Raw genomic sequence first — 21,868 nt, 5'->3', positions numbered from 1 at the left:
AAATGAGCACCACGTATCGTGGAAAAGTAGCAGCACTCCGATGCCCGAGAGTCTGTAGGGCCATATAAGTGACAAAAACAAAACATGTGATGCATATGTGTCCAGAACAGAATAGAGTAGTAAATCAAAAGAGGTAGCGGGACATACAAGAGAAAAAGGTGTATTTGGTAAAAGAAAGACCATTAACACATGGGTAGCATCACAATTCTGGTTGACAGTACACCAAGATGTTTGAGAATAGGGTCACAGCCTACACCAGGCAGCAAAAATACGCAGAGGAAAATACAAGCGGGAAATAGAAGACAAAAAGCCCACAACCGAAGGCTGGGGCCTGAAAACTGCAAGTAGCACTGAACCCAAACATAATAAGCAGTGAGGAATGAACAACGCACAACACAGCAGGCCGATGCCAGAGGGCCAAAGCCAGAGTGCTGCAACTATCACAGAACCTGAAAACTGGTTCAACAAAATTAGGATGCAGTGGGGAACAAACACCACATAGTACAACAGGCCACCGCCCGGGGCAGGGGGCCAGTGTGCTGAAAATAGCACGGAACCGGAAAACAGGTTAAACAAAATTAATAAGCAGTGGGGGAAAAGTACCTGGGTGGACAGACACCACACAGCACAGACAGGCCAACGCCTTAACGGGCCGTGGCCTGTGCTTCTAAAAAGCATAAGAAACTCAATAATGTTTCCAAGTAAATAATCAGGCCAACACCACAAAGGGCCGGGGCCACGCTTCTAAAAACGCTCCAAAACTCAATAAAGGTTTTGTAGATAAATAATCAGGCCAACGCCACAAAAGGCCAGGGCCACACCTCCAGAAACCCAAAACTATACATTTTTTATAGACATACAGGCCAAAGCTCCCACAAAGGCCAGGGCCAGTAAACAGCCAAGATAGCAGATTACTTAAACTGTTTGGACATATGAGCAAAACACAGGAAATCCAGGGGAACCAACCAGGGCTCCCCGGTGACATGCGCAAAACACTAACATCAGTTGGGAAGCGAAGTATAAAACAGAGACAGCGTATGGGCCATAAGGCTCTCCCAAGCTGGGCCACATTTAGCACGATCAAAGGAACAGCCAAACTAAGGGGACCTGGCAAGGCAGCTATGACAAAGCAACAACTTTTGGGGGAAACCTGGACAGCCGGTAACCCATCCAGGTTGTGGAGGCACGGGCCAGAGGGGGTAACCTCAGGACCCGGTGCCCAAAAGTATGATGATATTAGGATATGCGATTATTGTTATTGTTTCCATAACCATATCTGTAACAATAAAATCCTACGGCCTTTCATTGCCAACACTTGACAAACGTGTGGTCTAACCTTTCTCTGGGGAGGGAAAGGGTCCCGGTAGCCCACAACCACCGTTACGAAAAGCACTAAGGTAAGTTGCGTGCATATGGGTCCAGCAGTTATGCCGCCCACCGAAAGGAACAGTGGTCTTCTTTCTTCAACCTGATGGGGAATACCCCGCCTCCATTCTAGACGGCGCAAGACTACTATTCTCCAGCATTAGACGAGTACACTGGACCGAACACTAAGGGCACTTGACATCCCCTGCAGATGGCTAGTGCTCCACTCCTCGCACATACAGACATGCAGTTACACAGTTATGCATTGTCTGGCCTTGTTTTGCTTGAGGACTTGAGTGAAGCACTAGCCATCTGCAGGGGATGTCAAGCGCTCTTAGTGTTCGGTCCAGTGTACTCATGCATACGGATCAGGCTGGGGCAGGCGTTTCAGCACCCACGCTCGGGCCACTGCACGCCAGGAAGCTCTGTTCATGATGCAGGAGCTGAAGCGGAAACTTTAGGACCATGGTAGAAGGTAAGTTTATGTGCATTTATTTTTTTTATTAAATATTCGTGTGTATGGATGCCTGTATGCTTGTGTTATGAGTGAGTGTATGATGATGGGTGCTCTGTGAATGATAGAGTGCTTGCTGTGTGAATGTGTATTGGTCCGTGGAGCTGATTTTGGTGAGGGGGGGGCTGTACAACAAAGGATTTGTTGCACATCCCCTTACCCACCTGCCAAAATCAGCTCTCCTGAAGGGCTGTGGAGCTCAGGGGACAGGGATGGTATTTTTGATGGTATTTTTTTTTTTACTGGACATCAATCATAGATGTCCAGTAAAAAACGCCATGCTTGCCTCCTGGGCCCCCCAGCGACTTGCATACACACACAACCACTTTGATTGTCTGCATGTGTTAGGCGCTGTGAGGCCCAGAGGACAGGCATGGCATCTTTTACTGGACATCTATCATAGATGCAAACTATTTGGCTTTTTACCCAATTTAAAAAAAGGTTTGCTCTTAAATGCAACATTTTAGCCCATTATTTCAAAATTATTCATGGGGGGGCTCCCCCCCAATCCCCTCTTGATTGTTCAGGCTCCCTCACTACAGCATATCTAGGGGAAACATTTCTGCCCCTCCACTTAAAGAATTAACCAGCTGCCACTGGCCCTGGGATTGGGCTGGGAACAGAGGGGGTGTGGTGGGGGGTAGCCCAGGGACAGTGGTGGGAGCAGGATGGGTAGAGCCCTGAGATAGTGGTGGAAGCAGGGTAGGGAGAGCCCAGGGTCAGTGGTGGGGTGGGGAGAGCCCAGGGACTGGCTAGAAGTGGTATGAGGGAGCCCAGGGACTGATGGGAGCAGGTGGAGGAGCCCAGGGACTATATTGGAAGTAGGGTGCAGTGACAGCGTGCAATAGTTCATAGCCATTTGGTCTTCCTGTCCATTTGGCATTTTTAGGGGGCCAGGCCTGCCCACATTTTGCTCAGGGGGATGCCCAGGCCAAAGATGTTTGAAGACCACTGGTGTAATGCGATTATGTTCGTGTGTCAAACACAGACTTCCACATTTTCTCAAACGAGGAGGTGCTGAAATCACAAGTTATAGGAGTTTGTGAGTATTCAATATTCTGAACTAAAATGCTCCAGAAATCTTGCACTCTTGATGAAATGCTACAAATGGCCAAGATTGCGATGGTCATTGATCTACAGATGAAAACATTGGAAGATAAAGTATCATTATCAGTACTGTTTCAAGAACTGATGCTAAGATGCTGATGCACCCTCAAAAGATGGAAGACGTGTTTCAGATGCAGCTACATCTTTATGCATGAAGACTCATGCCCATCCATAGGCGTGCAGTCATGGAAATCACTTCACAGTAGTCTGCCGAGCCTCTAGAATATCGCAATTTTCCACAGTCAAGACACCGCACAGATCACCCTCACACAATCATGTTACATCTCCACCAAGGTGGAGAGACAGCACTCTAGAAAGTCATCAATGTGGCAATATATTTCCTGTAATAGATGATCCTTGTGCAAGTTTTGAAGAAGGCACATTACTTTCAATAAAAAAATCACCAGCGAGTGACTCCGAGTCTTCCTCCAATGAACACAGGAGGAAGGAATACATATTCGCACTGGCCAACAGAGCTCCTCATTATTGCTCAACATAAACAATAGCCTCATGAAAGTCTTAATGGACACAGGAGCCACTGTGGGGGGAGGTAACAGCAAAGAGAATATCTAAACATGTCACCACCTCCATGCCCATGTCCAACTGTACATGGATAGCAGACACCTATGCTTTGCAAATGTAGGTTTTCTGCTAACTGCTCATACAAGACCCTTTGATCCAAAGTACACCTTAAACTCTTTAGTGCCAAGGACGGGTATGCTCATCCTTTTTGCATAGACTTGCATCGCAGCCTGGCAGTTCTCAACCAAAACACTTAGTGGCTGTATACGGAGCTTCAAAAGAATGATTCAAATGGGGCTCGAGCACGTATTTAACACAGGATGCCCAATCATTACTTAGACCTACCAGCAAAACTTGACAAGCTACTCCTAATGTTGTTTCAGGGCACAGAAAAACAAAACATTCTTCAAGTACAACAGCACATTGACATGTCAGTAGACCGTATAACTCAACACCATTGTGGGATTCCATTTCGCATCTAGAAACAAGTAGAACAACTGCAACAACTGTTCAAACAGGACATCATCAAACTGGCGTTCGGACCCACTGCATGGGTCATAGACCCATACCGAAAAGGGATTTCATCAACAAATTTGAATAGGAGTTGACATGAGGGTTGAGGTATCCCGAGTCACACACAGGGAGCAGGCAAGTTCTTTTCTAAGTATTTATCAAAGGGGGTCCTCCTTTTCAGAATGTTGTTTCTCTCTCTCCTGAACACTCACATAAACTAAATATATACACATGAGAATGGAATGTTGTAGAATTTCAAGTTGCCTGGAAGACCTGACATGTTATGATGCCAGAGAATAAGAGCCTGGCAACCTCTAAACAAGTGAACATTAGAAGCATGTCGCCTGACACAACAGGTTTACAAATAATGTTAAACAGCAACAATAACAGGTTTGTATGTCTACAGTTTGTAACAACAACAAGAAAGACTATGGGCTAGTTTAAAGAGCGAAAGGTTCTGCCCATTTGGTGAACAAAGAATAATTAAACCTGAGAACCAATGCGTCACTTCTCCTTAAAACATTCTTTCTCCAAAAAACCTTCCTTTACTCTTTCGTCAAAAGATCATCCAGACCGTGGACCAAATAGGTACTGAGTGATGCACAAATGTTAATCATAAAAATATTTTTATTTTGTATATATCTCAATGAACAATTCTTTACACAAGTAAACGTATATATATATATCTCTAAAACACAATTTTTCGCAACCTGGTGTGATTAAAAGCATCTATAATATAATGTAGACAAACATACACAAATGCAAAAATACATGTTATTGACTTTCCCTTTGGTCAATATTTTAAATGGTTGATACACCCGCAGTGGTCTATTGACCACTGGGAATGGATGAACCTTACAATACAAAGTACACAATACAAAAAAGTGCCAAAAGGTGCAATTTTAGACAATAGTATCACAAAAAAATGTAGTGCAAAACACTCCGTTGGTTATTTACAGTTTTTACTATAAGGAACCCTTTTTCTAAAACTAGGAAACTTCTAAGCCTTTATATTAGGATCAAATATCTTGCTCCTTTCTTCTGAACGGTATCTCATAATAAATAACATCGATTTTATGACACTTATCAATTCACAGTGCTCAAAACCCAACATGTTTCGTCCTATGGGGGCAATTTTCTTGCTCTAACTATGAGAACTTCTTCAGGGGAACCAACGTGATCACACTACACACTTAAATTTTCAAGACTTGTATTATTCAAACCTTAATTGATGTTGTCTTCTACCAACCAAGTTCTTAACGAACAATTGTGAGTCCTTCTGCCCTGTTTGCAAAATGAATTTCTTGGGTGGATTTGCTTTGGATTCTTGAAAGAGAGTAAGAACCGTTTCTTGCTAGGGAAGGGAAAGAAAACATATGGAGAAAGAATGGAGGAAAAAGGAGAGAAAGTAGCGATTACCACTTTATGTCAAAAATTTAGGCTACCAAAAAATGTGCAAAAGCATGTTATTATGCTTTCTACATATTTACCATGCACTGGTTAGTTAATTATGTTCTGCGCATGGTAATAGCCAGGAGTCCTTTCAATGGACTGTGCCCTGTGGAAAACACCATAGAGGCTTAATTAAAAACATGCCACATTTAGACTTACTGCAGTTGTCTTGAGTTTCCTCGTATTATTCTGCAGAGCTTAACAGTTGCCTATCCTGTATTGAGGATATATTCCAATTAATTATCCTACATCAGTTGCCTAACGTGTTCGACTTGTCTTTTAGCACAAGAAAAGAAAGATGTATTGGGGAACCATATGTATATATCTAACTCCCCATTGTTTATCAATTAAGCACATGTTTCAAAAAAGGCCGTAATTTACCTAGTATCTTCAAGGGGTAAACTCACGCTGCCGATGGACTTTTCCTTCTGTTTGGCAGTGATTATTCTAGATGTTAATCTCGCTTGTGGCTCATCATGATCTGGGTCGGTAGCTGTAATTGAGCTGGAACTCCTTATTCCCACTAAAAATACAACGTTTACGCAGTTTACAAAAAAATGTGCCCAAATTTAGCCTTCCTGAATCAAGAGTACCTTAAGGGCGACCTCTTTACATACGGTGCTCTCTCTTCGCTTACCTTCTCACTCTGTTTGGATCTCATCCAAATGAAGCGTCTGTCGACTGCACGGTCTCAATTATGGAGCGTATTCCTTTCTCGTTGTTCGGCGATTAAATAGTATTGAACCGCCGTACTTCCGCATCACATGACCTAACGTGATTATGTCATGTGATAGGTCCTCCGCGGTCCGCGTTACCGGAGCTATCAGCCAATCAGCGACCTCTAGCACTCGGCTAGCGTTTGCGAACCGACCACGGCGTCTATATGTTTCATCATTGTACCCTAAAGGGGTGCAAGAAAAAAACACCCTGCCACACGTGTCGTCATCTCCACGGATTCCATGCCCCTATGCCTCAGGTAGGAATCTAATCGATTAACATAAGAGAAACGTACATCTCTTTTGTCTGCCTTGATGGAACACTTACGCGAGCGTTGTTGAATAAGTATCACTAAAAAATAGTGAGATACTAAAATGCTTGGGATGAAGTAGTCGAACTGCAGAGTTTGACAACAGTTTTGCCTTCGCGATACGAGTGCGCTCTTCTGTAATTACTACTCGTATCTCACTTCTGACAATTTTCTTTATACATAAGAAGAAAGAAGGCCAAATGGAATTACTCTGGTTCTGATTATTCTTAATGTTTAGTATTTTCTTTAACAACACTCCGACCATTCTACCTGTTCATTGAGACCCATCTCAGATGAATTGGCCATTCATTGGCCAAATCAGCCATTGTTCCCTGCTGAATAGCTTTTTATTAGAATTTGAAGCAGGAGAATTATTTTTTTACTTGGATTAACACAGTCCAGTGTAACGAATCATGTCCATGGTCCATAGAAAGGAAATGTCCAACCAGTGGTGCTGTAATTACTTTGTTTTTAATATTACTGCGATGTTCACTTATCCTTATCTTTATTTTGCGCTCTGTCATACCAATGTATATTTTTGGACAGGGGCACCAAATAGCAGAAACTACATTAGATGAATTGCAGTTTGTAAAATGTTTGAGACCACAGTTTGCCTAGTCCAATATCGACTTCAGATGATCTGGACGTGTACTTGCAATTCACACAACTCCCACAGGGTGAGTGTCCCTTAATCACCGGAAGACCCCAACTTTCTGTTATCTTCTGCTGTTTGAGTGGTCATATGGAAATATCATTTTTTGTCAATAATTCTCTCAGATTTGACATACGTTTGAAGGCACAGAGTGGTTTTTCCAGGGGACATTCTCCTCTTCGTAAAATGTGCCAATTTCTTTTAATAATTGCAATTATTTTGTTGGATTTTGGAGAAAAAGTGCTAACAAACACCATTTTTGGATTACTTGATTCTTTGGTTTTATATTCTAAAAGCGCTTCCCGATTGTTGTATTTTGATCTCTTGAATGCTCCCTTCACAATCTTTTTTGGATATTTTCTAGCAAGCAATTTAGTGCAAAGTGTTTCTGCTTCTGTCAAAAAGGTACTAGTTTCTGTGCTATTCCGTTTAAGGCGTAAGAATTGCCCAAAGGGCAAGTTTTCCCTCATATGGCGGGGATGAAAACTGTCGAAGTTTGTTCGTGACATGCAAAAGATTACTGAAGTAGAACTGCCATAATCAAACAGCCTTATATACACATAACATTCAATTTGGAAACTATACAAGTTGTGAATGTATTTAGCAGATATAACAAGGGTACAGAAAAAGGCAATTCAAAGCCTCCCTGCCACTCTAAAACTTGAGGAGAACCATCTCCGGTTCTGAAAGCACCTCACAACCTTCCTCTTGGCTTCTGCCTTCGCTCCCCTCTCCTCTGCTGATCTGTTTTCTCTTGGCACTGTGCCCCTGGCCACCCTCTGTCCTCCGGGCCCAGGTACCTGCTCACCCTGCCACCCTCCCGCACTGCCTCCGGGCCACCCCTTGCAAGGGGTTCTGTATCTGTACCCATACAGCCCCCCCGTTTTTTTCTTCCTGTACTTATCAGACCTACCCTGTCTGCTGCCTTAAACCCAGCACTAGCTAATTGCTGGCTGCACTACCACTGTTTGTTGCCTTTATTATTATTTATCTGTTTCTCCTTTGCTCCTCACTTTTCCCCTCACCCTCTCCCATGCACTTGCGCGTTCTCATTGTCACTGGGCCTAGTAGGATCGTTGTTTTTGTTCTCCCCTGTTCCCCTCCCTTGCCTTGTCGCGCTCTGAAACACTTGTGTACGAGCGCGATAGAAATAAAATATCAATATCAAAGAGAATGACACCAGGCCCCACAAATTGCAGCGTTGGGTCATTTGTCCAACAGGGCCACCGCATTTTCTAAGTTGTGCTACCAGCAGCTGTAACTTGCACCAGGGTCTAGCTACATCACCACATTTGCAACGTACATGGGACGGCATTGTTACAAGCGCTTCAGCTTCGGCATTTCCTCTGCGGTGAAGATCTCCCAGGAGGAAATACATAACATAATAAGTGACGTCTTCAGGTGCATGAATGTTGGGGACAACATTCTTGTATTTGGAACCTCACACAAGTCCCATGATGACACTTTACGTTGAGTCTGCATAACATTAGAATACGCGCACTGAACATTGAATCACCACAAATGTGAATTTTAAAAGCATACATTGCAGTTCTTTGGAACAGCTTTTCTGAAAAAAGGAGTTGAATAGATCCTGGAAAAGTGCTCGCTCCGACAACAGCTCTTGGTTTATCAAGTCTGTTGGCTCTAAGGCTCTATCTGGGGATGGGCAGCTACTGTTACAGCCAATATTTTACCACCATCAGAGTCACTCTTTGCAACCAGACCATAGTAGACACAGAATGACTGTCAAGCTGCTTTCGAGAAAATTTGCAGCTGCATCGCTTCAGCAGTCATACTTCGACTCCAACATTGATATGGCAGTCACAGTAGATGTCAGTCCTGCAGGATTTAGAGCCATACTAGCGCTTTTTAAAAACAAAAAAGGGTCTCAGAGGCCTCGATGAATAGTATCTTATGTGACTCGAAATCTGAGGAACAAGTTACTTACCTGTAACTGTTGTTCTCCAGCATGGGGTCTGGCATGGATTCACATGCTCATGAATATTCCCCGTCAGGCCGGGAATCTTCGGCATAGAAAAAAATCAGTATCAGTTTAGTTTCTGATCTGTCTTTCTTAGTAGTAACCAATCACTGGTCTCTGGGTCCTACTGCCCCCAGCCAATGATTGCCCTGTCCCTAAGCCCCGCCTCCGGCAGCCATCCTCAGATTTGGTAGCACGTAAAGTGGCAGTATGACCAAGCGAAGAGCCGCAGAGGGGTAGGCGGGAGGGTTCGCATGTGAATCCATGCCAGACCCATGCTGGAGATCAACAGTTACAGGTAAGTAACTTGTTCCTTCTCCAGCATGGGGTCTGGCATGGATTCACATGCTCATGAATAAGAGAATACATAGCAGTACACATATGCACAATCACGGGAGGTGGCAACAGGCTCAACATTAAGCAATACAACAACTCAACATTAAGCAACTCTTACCTCCTCACCAGGCTCACCTTAGGCGAACAGGTTGTCCAGGGTCGGCCAAGCAGTGCTGCACAACCTGCTGGTGAATGCTCCTCCCTGGAGTCCCGATCGACGCAGTAGAATCTTGTGAAGGTGTGCGTCGACCTCCACGTCGCAGCCCTGCAGATGTCCAGCAGGGGCACACACAGGAACGCTGTGGTAGCAGCGATCGCTCTGGTCGAATGGGCTCTCGGACGGCCGGGCAGCTGTCGGTTTGCCAACCGGTGACAGTGCATGATGCAGCAGGAGAGCCATCTGGAAATGGAAGTCTTCGAGAGAACCTTCTCTTGATTCACAGTCCCAAACTTCACAAACAGCTATGACGTCTTCCGAAAACTCTTTGTGCGGTCCACGTAGAACTTCAGCGCTCTGGCTACATCCAGCGAGTGCAAAGTCCTCTCAGCCGGCGACAAAGGCGACGGGAAGAAAACTGGCAACACCAAGGGCTTGTTGAGGTGGAAGTCCGACGGCACCTTGGGCATAAAGGATGGGTGTGTCCTCAGCACCACCCTCGTGTCATGAAAAGTCAAGCATGGAGGCTTGCAAGATAGGGCCTGGATCTCTTCCACTCGTCGTGCGGAGGTGATGGCCACGAGGAAAGCTGTCTTCCATGACAGGAACAAATGCGCCGAATGCATAGGCTCGAATGGGGCCCCCATGAGCTTGGTCAGCACCACATTAAGCTCCCACGCCGGGGCAGGAGCCTTCACCGGCGGGAATGATCGGAATAGTCCCTTCATGAATTCTTAAACCAGGCGATGAGACCACAAGGACGCCCGTCCCATCGTCCTGGTATATCGGGAGATCGCAGCCAGATGTATTTCGATGGAGGCGTGAGCCAGTCCAGCTTTGGCCAGCGACAGTAGGTACGGCAGTACTTGAGGGGCCGTAATCCGCAGCGGGTTAATCTTCTGTGCACGGCACCAGACAGAGAACCTCTTCCATTTATGTCCGTAGCACTTGAGAGTTGAGGACGCCCTGGCCTTTGCAAGAACCTCTCTGCAGTCGGCCGGGATGTCGTACCCTCCAAACTCTAGTGCTGCAGGAGCCAGGCCTGCAAGTTCAGCGACTCCGGGTTGTGGTGAAGAATGGCGCCTCCTTCTCTGGAGCGGTCTGCGCCGGTCGGCAGCTTGACTGGTGGGGACGTTGACAAGTCCAGAAGGTCTGGGAACCAGATCTGTCTCGGCCACCCTGGTGCGACGAGGATCATCCTGCACCGGGACCTCTTGAGCTGGTTGATGAGTCGGAGCAGCAACGGCAGCGGAGGGAACGCATAAAGAAATAGGCCGTCCCAGGGGAACGAGAAAGCATCGCCCAGGCTCCTGGGCTGGGGGAACCTGCTGGCGAAACTCCGGCACTTGGAATTTGTCGCCGTCGCGAAGAGGTCGATTTGGGGTTCGCCCCATCGTCGGAAGAGTCGATCCACTTGATCCTGGCGTAGTTCCCACTCGTGGCACGAGCGCAGCTCCCTGCTGAGTGAGTCGGCGATCGTGTTTTTTATTCCTGCCAGATGAAGAGGCACCAGAAACATCCCTTGGGCGACGGCCCAATGCCACAGATCCTGGGCTTCCTTGGATAGGGCCGGGGACCTGGTTCCGCCCTGCTTCCGGATGTAGAACATCGTGGTGGTGGTGTCGGTGAAGATCCTCACCACCTTGCCCTTGAGGGACAGAAGAAAAGACCTGAGGGCCCAGAACACTGCGCGGAGCTCCAAGATGTTGATGTGGAGAGACTTCTCTTCCGGGAGCCAAAGGGCTCTCACGTGAAGATCTCCGGAGTGTGCTCCCCACCCTTCAAGGGAGGCGTCCTTCGTCACCGTCACCTGGTGAGCTGGGGTCTGAAAATCCGTGCCCGCCGACAGATGGGAGCGGGTACCCCACCACCGGATCGCCTGACGGAACGCCTCGTTGAGAGGGATCCTGTCCTCGAAGCTGCCCGTCGACTGGATCCAGCGGGCGTCGGGGGAACTCCTGTAAGGGTCTCATCCGAAGCCTGCAAAGGCGCACCAGATAAATGCAGGACGACATCATCCCGAGGAGGGACTTGATAGATCTTACCCTGGCCATGTCCGTGGCCAGCAGAAGCTGCACCTTGCCCAGAATGGTCCTGGTCCTTTCCTCCGATGGCGAGGCCAGCCGCGCCACTGTGTCGAGCTCGGCTCCCAGAAACAGGGCGACTTGCGACGGAACCGGGTGGGATTTTGGAAAGTCGATGGAGAATCCCAGGTCCGTGAGCATCTGGACGGTCTTCGCAGTAGCTCCACGGCGAGCTCCCTTGTCCTTGCCCGGATGAGCCAGTCGTCCAGGTAGGGGTAGACGTGGATCCCCTGTAGGCGCAGTCGCGCCGCCACCGGTGCGAGGCACTTGGTGAACACCCTGGGCGCCGACTTCAATTCGAACGGGAGGGCCTTGAACTGGTAGTGCCGCCCTTGGACCACGAACCTGAGGAACTTCCGGTGTCTTTTTAGAATGGGGATGTGGAAGTATGCATCCTCCAAGTCCGACGACAGGAAATCGCCCTCCTCCAGCTGTCCCAGCACATGCTAGACGGTGACCATACGGAACTTCTGTGCCTTGATCTACTTGTTAAGTTGTCGTAGGTCCAGGATGGGGCGCCATCCTCCTGTGTTTTTTTACAAGGAAGTACCTTGAGTAAACTCCGGAGCCCCGAAGCCTCTTTGGGACGAGCTCGATGGCACCCTTGAGCATCGCCCTTACTTCCAACAGTAGTTGAGGGACGTGATTTTTCCTTCCTGGCCACGGGTGGAACGCGAGGGCACTTCTTCTGAAACTCGAGGGCGTGCCCTTGGGCCAGGGCATCCAGCACCCAACGGTCGGTGGAGATGGACTCCCACACGCTGACGAACCTCGCCAGTCGGCCTCCCACCGGGGTGCTTCGGCGGGTGCCCGACCCCACGGTCAGTTCAATCTTGTTTGGAGGCCGCCTTACCTCCTTGTCGACGACGACTGGCACCACCTGACTTGCCGCGTCCCCTGTAGGCTTCCTGGGACAAAGATCTTGCCGCCTGACGGTAAGTGGAGGAGCCACTGCCGGATCCCTTGGAGGCACCTTGTCTGCCTCCAGAGCTCCGAAACGACGGCCGTCGTTGTTGGAGCACTCCCAGTGCACGGGCAGTCTCTGTGCCTGTCTTGATGGCCTGAAGGGACTCATCAACCGCCTTCCCAAACAGGTTGTTCCCGTCGAAGGGCATGTCCAAAACCTTGGTTTGTACGTCCTGGCGGAAATCCGTGGCCTTGAGCCATCCTCGTCGTCTCAAGCAAACGCCGTTGCCCAACTGACAGAAACCGGTGTCGTCGATGTCCGTTGCCACCGTGATGGCGTGGTCTGAAGCAATCTCCCCCTCCTGTAGGATTTCAAGGGCCTCAGCCCTTTTGGCGTCCGGAAGGAAGTCTAACAGAGGGGCGATTTTGAACCACAACTCCCTGTCGTAGCGGGCTACGATAGCCAGGGCGCTGGCCGCCTTGATAGTCGTCGCTGCGGATGAGATGATCCGTTGTCCCATTGTGTCCAACTTCCTGCCCTCGCCGTCCGGCGGGGAAGTTGATGTCGAGGCCGATGCCCCCCCAGCTTTCTTCTTCTTTGCCGCCGAGACGACCGAATCCGGGGTAGGTTGTGCCCGAAGGCACAAGGGGGCAGCGTTGGGGACCCGGTACTTCTTCTCGTACCGGTCCCTCTTTGCCGGCGCAGTGGCAGGGTTCTTGAGGAGGGCGAGCCCCTCATCCCAGATGTCATCAAGAAGCGGTACGGCGAGGACCGTCTTCCTTTTATCCTCACGCCGTTGGTAAAGGAACCCTACTTTCTTCTTTTCTTCTGGGCAGAGCTGAAAAAGCTCGAATGCCCTGGAAATCATGGCATGAAAGGATCCAATCTCGTCGGGCGGGGCCGCCCGAGCAGGGGGCGACGGGGGACACGTCCCGTCGTCGCCTCCGTCGTCATCTGTACTTGTCGTAGACGTGTCCGTGCCTGTATCATCCCCGTGGCTTGTAGACCGGGGGGAAGGCAGAGCAGGCCGCAGAGGTGGGAGATGTGGCGTAGGATGCGTCGTCGTCCTCTTATGCGGTGGACTCTCCGAAGGTCCCGGCTCCGGTTCTCCCGTCGGGTCTGGCTCAGGTACCTCCGTCGGGGGAAGGGGCAACCTTGTCCTTATCTCCGAGCATAAGGACTGAATCGCTGACAAAACGGCCGCCGAGGTGTCCTGCGGCGCCGGAAACGACGAGCGCGAGCCTCTTGAGGAGCCTCGTCGGCGACACCGTCGCTCTCGCCCTCGTCGGGATCCCTCCCGATGAGCTGGGCCTCCTTCCACGACTTCGATGAGCTCTTCTTCAGAGGTCGTGTCCGTATCCACGATGGCCACCAGCCCCTCCCCCACCTTTTCCAACGAGGACTTCGTGGGGGTCTTCTCAATGGGCCTGAAAGACGACTCCCTCCGCGGTGGCAGGGAGACTCTGGGTCCTGAGGGCGCCTCCACTGGTGTAGCCTCCACAGGCCAGGGCCGCGGCGACATCCTCAATCGAGGTTTTAGCAGGGTGAATTAAGGCCATCGTCACCTTCTGGACGCCTGGGGCCTTCATCTTGGGGGGAGGGTCCGAGCCTCGCTCCCCCTCTGCCGGAATCTTCGAGATCGACCGGGGCTTCTCCAGAAGCTTCGCCGGGTTCTCGGACTTCCTCTTACCCGAGCCAGAGCATTGGCTCGTGGTTGATGGCGCCGGGGAGGATGCGCCCCGCCTGGCAGCCAAGGAGCCCGACCGTTCGGCGCTCCCGGTGCCCGCGGACTCGCTGTGCTTAGCCTTTTGTTGGGCCCCCGTCGCCGGGGCACCCTCACAGGACTTAGAAGACCGCTCAGACTTCTTTTTCTTCTTCTTGCATGACGGGCTCGACGGAGGTGGCGATCGTTCATGGTCCGCTCCGACATGTTCCCACAAAACGCACAGTCCTTCTCCTTGTGCGTCTTGTCCTCATGGAGACAGTAGAGGCATAACGAATGCTCGTCCTTGAAAACATTCTGAAGCTGGCATCCAGGGCAGGTCCTGAACAGCTTCCCGGGCGTCGAGTTTCCTTTCTCCTGGGCCATGTCCGGGGTAGGCCTCGGAACTTCTGGAATCCTCCAAAAGCGTAACTCGACGAAATCTTCACCCTTGAGGGGTGTAGAAAACTCCGAAACGGATCCCCGTTGATCGGATGTAGAAACGGTGGAGCTTAAGGCTCTATTTAACCGAAAAATGAGAAAAATCTCCTGAAAAAGCGTGAAAACGCAGCAAAAGCTCGAGAGCTACAGCACGAGGACTCCCAACACTTGAACGTGTGGTAAAAATCTGAGGATGGCTGCCGGAGGCGGGGCTTAGGGAGAGGGCAGTCATTGGCTGGGGCAGTAAGACCCAGAGACCAGTGATTGGTTACTACTAAGAAAGACAGATCAGAAACGAAACTGATACTGATTTTTTTCTATACCGAGGATTCCCGGCCTGACGACGGGGAATATTCATGAGCATGTGAATCCATGCCAGACCCCATGCTGGAGAACTGTAACTTAACCCTACTCACAGGCAGAAAAAGTTAGTTTAGCCATTGAATGGGCTGGAAAACATTTAATTATTTTCCTTCACGACAAACAATATACAATTGTCACCGACTGCCAATCACCCAGTAAAATCTTCGGCAACCCCAAGGCTCACATTACTTTGCATTGCCAGGTGTGGATTACATTTGCTGGACTACAGTTTCATGACCCTCCACAGACCCAGAAAGGATGCCAACCCGGCTGACTTGTCTGACTATTCTGTGGAATGACATGATGGAATACCATCAGTTGCTGACAGGTATATAAAATACATCATCCAACAGGCCGAACCAGGACGCTGGTTACTTGAAGATATTGATTATCTCACATAGCAGAATCCTGTTGTGAACATTATCAAACCATTCCTCAGCACTGGCAAGTGCAAACACCGGAAGAGGATGGTATGGGAATCACCTAGACTGGATCAGAAGACACATGCTAGCGTTACTTACGGAGGAACAATCAATGCCTGCCTCCAACATACTATCCGTGACCGGACAGTCATTCCATCATTCATCACTACAGCAGAAGGTCCTAGATCTAGCACATAAGGGGCATCGTATCCACCAAAAGGATACTGCGCAAGGAGATCTGGTTACCCAAAACTGACTCACTCACTGAAATAATCTATACATCTACAACGTCTGTGAAAGCATGCAACATCAAACTCACAAGAACCCCTGCAAATGATACCATTACCAGAGGAAGAATTGGATATTGACTTCTTTGGACCCACTCAGTTTGGATCATATGATTTGGTAATATAGAAGAAATACCTCAGGACTTGATTCAGTTACCATATGCAGCTGTATCTGCAGCTATCCTAGCATGGGATAAGACTAGAACAATGCAATGAAGCCCTATGCCGATACAAAAAGGAAGGCACAGAAATCCCATCTAAAAGGTTTGCGACAAGGGGATAGAACGCCAACCTGTAAATCACAAGACAAAGCTCTATCTCTGTATGAACTGTAAATACTGACATTCATGAAGAAGAAAGGATCAATGTTAACTAAGTAGAAAAGAAACTATTACAAGAAACTCCCCATTCTTTAAATCTGGGGACAGGGTCTATTCCAGTCCTTCAGACACAGATCGAACTGAAGGATACTCCGGTGACAGTGAATTGTCTGTAGTAGAGTCAAAGCCATTCACTTCAAATGACCACTGCAGTACGCTGGTAGAAAAAACATCAACCGTCGGATTGAGTCTTGCGAGTGAAGTCATTGGGGGGGGGGGCTGTAATGTCTAGCGATTTTAATGCCCCCACATCATTAAGTGGAGGGCATTAGGACAGGATCATGGAGGAAAGTAAATGACGCATGGAAAGCAATGTGTCAGGAGTGATACAGAGCCATGGAATGAATAAAAAACATGTTCTCTTGCCACTCATGTCTCTGTGTATATATATCGATAAGACCCTTAAATTATCAAGGGCCCAAAAAATGGTTTGCCCTACAAAAAGAACTATTTAAGTGTCACAGGGAAAAACAGCCTTTCTCCCACCAAAGTAATTGAGGGAGTGGGTGAAGGGCAAGTTGGGTGAATTGTACCAGTATAAAACAAAAGAACAAAAGGGAATACATGGCACGATTTAATTACTTAAAAAGACCCAAAGAAGTAAAGAAGATCGCTGAACAAGGGGGAAACGAAAAATCGCCCACATTTCTAAGATGGAAAAAAGAAAAATAACTCTCCACCTTCAACAATTGGGGCTAAGCATGTTTTGTACAGTAAACGTTTTTCCAGCTGAGATTTTTACATAAAGTACAACTAAAATGAAATGATCGTAAAGGATAAAAAAAAAAAAAAAAAGAACAGACCAAATGCTTTAACATGACAACAAATAAAAGCAATACATAATTCAGCATGCGCATTCATAAATACATCTCTAGAAACATTAAGTGAGCAATTGTAAATGAAATGCTATGGTAACAAATTAGGTGCAATGTGGGGGAAAAGAGCCATAACTACACAGCGGAAGAGAGGGTGATGTAACAGTCTTATTATTTTTCTATTATGTTATAGTTTCAAATAAACCTTTCCACAATATCACGAAAAACACCACAGACCACCTTTGCCAGGATACTGGTTTTGGAGTTTGGCGCCAAGCACAAGATAGGTAGATAAAGAAAGGGGGGCTTTGCTATGGTGGCATGGGGTAGAAAAAAAGCTGAGCACAAGAAGGAGAATCGTCAGAGCTGACCGGTATGTAATTATTTCAAGGCATGTATGAGTGAATTATTGCTACTCCGGTCTAATTGATTCTACAGTATTCAGGGTTATAGATAAGGATGGGGGCTGTGTAGAGGTTCAGGAGATTCCATGGCAGTGTGAGAGTGGGCTACAGCGACACATAAGCATTAGCTCAAAGCATGAGAACTTTACTTTTGTGGTACACAATTTTGTCCCGCTCATTTGGCAGGGGCCCCTTTGACCCACCCCCCAACATTTTCAGCAAAGTTACTCCGCTAAATAAGTAGCCATACTAACACAAGCCTGTAGCCCTGCTTAGCTCCCTTCTGGGGACTGCAAACACCCTTCCGGATTTACCTCCCACTTACTTCACACTTGCTCATGCTAATCTTCCCAGCACTCCAAGGTCTGGTGATCCCGGGCGGAGACACAAAACCCAACCCAACCTGCGTATAAACGCTCATCTCCCCCCCCCCAGGTAGTACAACGTGGGTTGGGTGTTTGTGCAATAAAAGTCCACAGGCTTTTATTGCAATTATGGTTATAAACAAACATAATTACAATAATCATAATATGCAGTACTTTTGGGCACCGGGTCCCGAGGTTGCCCCCTCTGGCCTGTGACACCTCCTTGTCCAACGACAGTGTGGTCACCGTACGGTGTCCTGTCTTCTTTCCCTTTCTTCTCTCACATTTTCTAGGGTGGGAGGGTTCTGGGAAAAATAGCAAGACTAAGTGCGCAACGTACTCTTTTGTTTGGGTCCCTGTGCAGAGTCCCAAACTGCTTTCTGCTGCCAAAAAAGCTCCTTATATTGGCCCCTTGGTCTTTGTTGTGCCTTTGTGGGGGGCTGTGCTGCCAGACCCCCAGCCGGCAGGCGCCAATGGCATCAGCACGCCCCACCGAAATGGTACCGTTGCAGAGCTGGCTAGAATGAGGGCAACACAGTTTGGGTTTTTTGTATGTATATGCATGTGTGAATCATACACTAATACAAACTTTTGAGAATCTGGCCCTGTATGTTGAGTGTTCAAATTCGCATCCATAAACACGTACTTCCGAAGTAGAGGATGAGTTAACAAACATATTTACATGAATGAAGAAGAGGAGAAAAACTGGTATATAGGGACAAACAGAAACAGATGTCAAGTATTAATAAAACGACAGGCAACATTAACACAGCCAAGACTTACAAGTATGAAGGATTCTTTGTTTTTTTTTGCACCTATTTTAATCACATCCATAAGATTATCACCTACCTATGGCACTAAGAACCTTGGAAATGACAATTAAACTTTAGTACTTCTGAGAAGCCGTTAGTAAACAATGATACTATTTTAGTGCAACACTATTCGAAACTAGAGGACGCAGCAGCCTTTTTCATATGGCTATTTGGTAATAACTCTACCAAAATAGTAGAAATTCGTGTGCTTAAAATGGCAAATTACATGAGTAAGGGGGCACCATCCTTCCCGCCTCTTTACAAAGGGATTCACACCTGAAAGATACAAAAAACACCCTTTTTCTGAAGCAGATCTGTTTCTTGGACTTTGTTAGCCTGGATGAGGGGCTTGACTGCCGTCTCCCTCATGGCAATTCTATGTTCATACAGGAGGAAAGATGGGTCATAGCCTCCATCCATGCTCAGTGGCTGAAGTTTAGTGCGCGATGCCTGAGAGATTGTGCTACCATTGCCAGCTTCCCTCCGCTCCATGTTTTTTAGGGGGTCTCAATTCCCTCCCCCAAGACACGCCTTCGCTACTGCAATTCAAATATTGTGATGCATACATTAGGGAAAAGATCTCCTGCTGCACACACGGCAGCTTCTCCGTTTTCAGGTTTCACCTCCCATTACTAATGTGAAGCTTGTAAACTCACTTCCCAGGCCAATCCAAAAGAATGTCAACTTTCAACAGCTGCAACGGATTCCAGAGACTGGCTAACAGACCCCAAACAAGCAAAGCATAACTTTATTCAGGTATAATCCAAGCTCCTGCCACCTGCTGTGGAGCCTCTCAATAATAACCTTAAAGGTCTTGCAGCCTTAATCCACTCTTATAATCTGGACTTCATCATGAAAGTTCAATAATATAAGCAGTGGCTAAATGAAATAGAAAAACATAGGCGAGATGATAATGTATATTGCTCGTCAGTGAGATCGGGAATTTCTGCTATGCCCAACACTCTTTGCAATGGCATTCAGAACCAGGGTAACGTTAGAGCACATTCTAGCTGGCCACCCGGATATCTAAACATTTGACCAGCTCTTTTTCATTATTAAGTGGGAACGTTTAGAGTCCAGTTACATCCAACGAGGAGATTTGAGCACATCACACAACCAGCATACTTTGCCCTTAAACTGCCACACAGATGAGTTTGCACTAAACCTCAAATATATATATATATATATATATATATCGTCTTCATAAATGGCAGTCTCCACACAAAGCATCCACAGGAGAACAATCCCTCTCCTCCCCTTCCTGCACGCCCCACCTAAGCTCCATAAAGCCCCCCCCCCCCCCCACCCGTCGACATCCTCTGATCTTGCCCCTTTCTTCATTTTCCTTCCACAGCGCCGGTCTAGATACCCTGGGAGAGTGCACAATGTCCCACATATTTTCGAACAAGCCAGCAACTCCAAGACTGCTGCAATGGTGTTTTTATGCCTTCACATAGCCATTCCGTGTACCTACAGAGACCCTTCGGCAATGTCATCATAGAAGAAAAGGGTAACTTTCAGACGGTGTCTTCGATTGCGCCGCCCCCCACTTACTGAAAAGCCCAGCGCTTCTGCTACGGTCCTGCGCCACCAACAGCATGCAGCCGCTAGCCCTTGAGGACCCCTGGCTGCTGCGCGGTTTCTAGGGGGGGCCGGAGAGCTTGCACGCACACGTCGCAACGCGACCGCACCGGACGGGTGACAGGGGAACACACAGCAAGTACAGAAGTTAATGTGGCGCCACGTCCACTGCGTTTTACCTGCTTCCGAGAACAATAGCGACGCGTCTTTGCAGGCACACACAAGTCCCGCAGGCCTCCCTGCTGCCAGCAGCAGAGTCCACATCACCAGGAGAGCAGACTCCAAACAAACGCATCAGGCGCGGGCGGCTCGCTGCCTACCTGCCCGCGGGAGGAGGATGAGCAGCTCCTACTGGCAGCGAGCAGCTCACCTGGAGGATTCCATTCACGAGAAAGGGGGTGGCTAGCATCAAAGGCCAAGGAGCTCGCCCTGGTGTGCAAAACCCAAAATACGAGAAAACACGCCCAGAAATGCGAAACTTGTTTTTCAACATGCAGCCTCGGCGTCGCTCCCAAGGGCTTGCTTTGAAATAATCGTCGAGGAGGTTTGAAATTCACGGAAATGTGGGAGCATCGGCTTAAGAATGGATTCCCTGGCCGATTAATTAGAGGGTTCTAACAGGTCTGATGCAAGTGCGTTTACACACAGGAAGCGGTCGGAAGACAGTTGCGCCACAACAAATGGGTATTTTCTGTCAACCATCCACATATCGCAAATGGTCTCCTGACTGGCATATCTAGCTCATCCATTCCTCTTTACCAGTTCCACCCATGATACCTGGAGCCAGTACTGACTTTAGTTTCCAGTTGAATGATCGAGTGATTGTTTATTATGTGCTTATACGTGTTTGCAAAGCGCAACCATTGTAGTAAAGATTGCAATTGGGCGTCGCACATCGGACCAGGACCCTCGCCCTTAGCCTTGAATGTAGCGCTTAATTGGAATGCTTTCACTTTATTTTCTGCGAATTCAGATTGAGCTGGCACCCAACAGGTCTCACACCCCCTTTTACAAATACCCAGGTCACAATGGAACATGAACTAGGCTGGTTGCTGGGAATGCAATATTTATTTATTTTAAAATTCAAATGAAATCACACAATTTTATTACTGGGCAGCAATCACCAATGGGGTGATAATTACAACATAAACTGATGGAATACACTTGGTTAACCTTCTACTAGAACATATCCAAAGCACAGATGAATAGGAGCAATTTTACAGTTCGGGGAGATGGCACCCGAGTTAAGATTTCCCACTGCAATGCTCCCTCAAACCCCTATTAATCGAATTCTGAGTGGAGAGAAAGAAGCAACAGAGAGTCAGGTACCCTGGGCAGCAAAAAGAATTAAAATCTGACCTTCCTTCACGAAAAAACCTTTGCAATTGCAGTAAATAATTCTCAGAATCAGTAAATAATTAATGTGCGGTTGAATCAATGGAGTAAATAGGATTTATCACAATATCAGGAATGTAAAACACTAGCAACTACAAGGCAAGGCATCAAGCAAAAGGCACACAGTTCAAAAAGCAAGTTGAAAGTAAGAACCCAGGGCAGTCAAAATCACATGTTGAAAAGTTGCCCTTTTCTCTTTTTGTAGTTTTGAATGTCAAAACGTTTTATTTTATTTTTTTAGAAAAACTGGTGAAATACACAGAATCGGAATGCGGTTTTTAGGT

General features: G+C 47.6%; 1 protein-coding gene across 4 annotated transcripts in view; it reads right to left on the bottom strand.

Moving 5' to 3' along the window:
- The window catches only part of GRAMD1C (GRAM domain containing 1C), a 2,017,351-nt gene extending 1,996,435 nt beyond the window's left edge, over positions 1-20,916 (bottom strand). For 2 of the 4 annotated variants that reach the window (XM_069635884.1, XM_069635886.1), the window contains exon 1: positions 20,369-20,914. The gene's annotated coding sequence lies outside the window, so the exon portion shown is untranslated. Of the gene's footprint in view, positions 1-20,162; positions 20,311-20,368 lie in introns of those variants that run through there. The other 2 variants (XM_069635887.1, XM_069635885.1) reach the window with 2 other exon arrangements.
- Between the last annotated feature and the right edge of the window lie 952 nt (positions 20,917-21,868).

This window comes from Ambystoma mexicanum, chromosome 7p (assembly GCF_040938575.1).
Source record: "Ambystoma mexicanum isolate Mex_15411 chromosome 7p, UKY_AmexF1_1, whole genome shotgun sequence".
Lineage (NCBI taxonomy): Eukaryota > Metazoa > Chordata > Amphibia > Caudata > Ambystomatidae > Ambystoma > Ambystoma mexicanum.
This window is presented reverse-complemented; position numbering and strand designations above follow the sequence as displayed.